This window comes from Austrofundulus limnaeus, unplaced genomic scaffold (genome assembly GCF_001266775.1).
Source record: "Austrofundulus limnaeus strain Quisiro unplaced genomic scaffold, Austrofundulus_limnaeus-1.0 Scaffold3286, whole genome shotgun sequence".
NCBI lineage: Eukaryota > Metazoa > Chordata > Actinopteri > Cyprinodontiformes > Rivulidae > Austrofundulus > Austrofundulus limnaeus.
In genome coordinates this window covers 7,970-8,701 of record NW_013955688.1, presented here as the reverse complement: position 1 = coordinate 8,701, position 732 = coordinate 7,970, and the positions used below count along the sequence as shown (strand labels likewise).

At 40.7% G+C, this 732-nt stretch overlaps 1 non-coding gene across 1 annotated transcript; it reads right to left on the bottom strand.

Annotated features, from left to right (window-relative positions):
- Positions 1–191: 191 nt before the first annotated feature.
- trnaq-uug (transfer RNA glutamine (anticodon UUG)) lies at positions 192–263 on the bottom strand. Its single transcript has one exon. It is a non-coding gene; the product is annotated as a tRNA-Gln (tRNA).
- Positions 264–732: the final 469 nt, after the last annotated feature.

Below are 732 nucleotides of genomic sequence, written 5' to 3'. Positions count from 1 at the left end.
CAGTTGGAGACAGCGTCAAGAACATTGCCAAATATGTGACTTTTGAACAAGAACAAAGTGGGTCATCCTTGGAGTCGAGTCACGTAGACATTCAGGGTACAGAAAAGCCTTTCAGCTTCTTTGTAAGAATCAGTAGTTACAGAAAAGCAGTCATCATAAACATGTGCAACGTGCTAAAAGTCACATACCAAAGGTTCTACCGAGACTTGAACTCGGATCGTTGGATTCAAAGTCCAAAGTGCTGACCATTACACCACAGAACCACTAACTGACTTTGGTAAGACTAATTTTTTCTCAAAAGATGACATTTATCAGCCCCAAAATCAGACAATAGCTAGGAGAAAATTTATTTTTGGAGAGCTCTAATGATTAGGTCAAAGTCATAAAGAGGATGAAGGAAGGCTTCAACCAAGCATTCAGCTCAGATTTGCTAGTTTGACAGTCAAAAGTGCTAAGCATTACAACATGGGACTGTTCCCAATCCAGCAATGCATGTTGTCACATCCATGGTAAGTGTACAATGTGCTTTGAGCACTAGGTGCAAAGTCCACAGAGATGAGTGAATAGATGATTGGCTTAAAAGGTTGTAGCATGTAGTGCAGTTGCTGTTTCAGTGGAGAATTGCTTGTTCATTGCTTCATTTCTTGCCATCTCTCTACCACAGTCATTCGACCATGTTATTGGAACTAAAGAAAGTGTAGCTGGCTCTCTTTTTCAGGCTGATTACAGTCC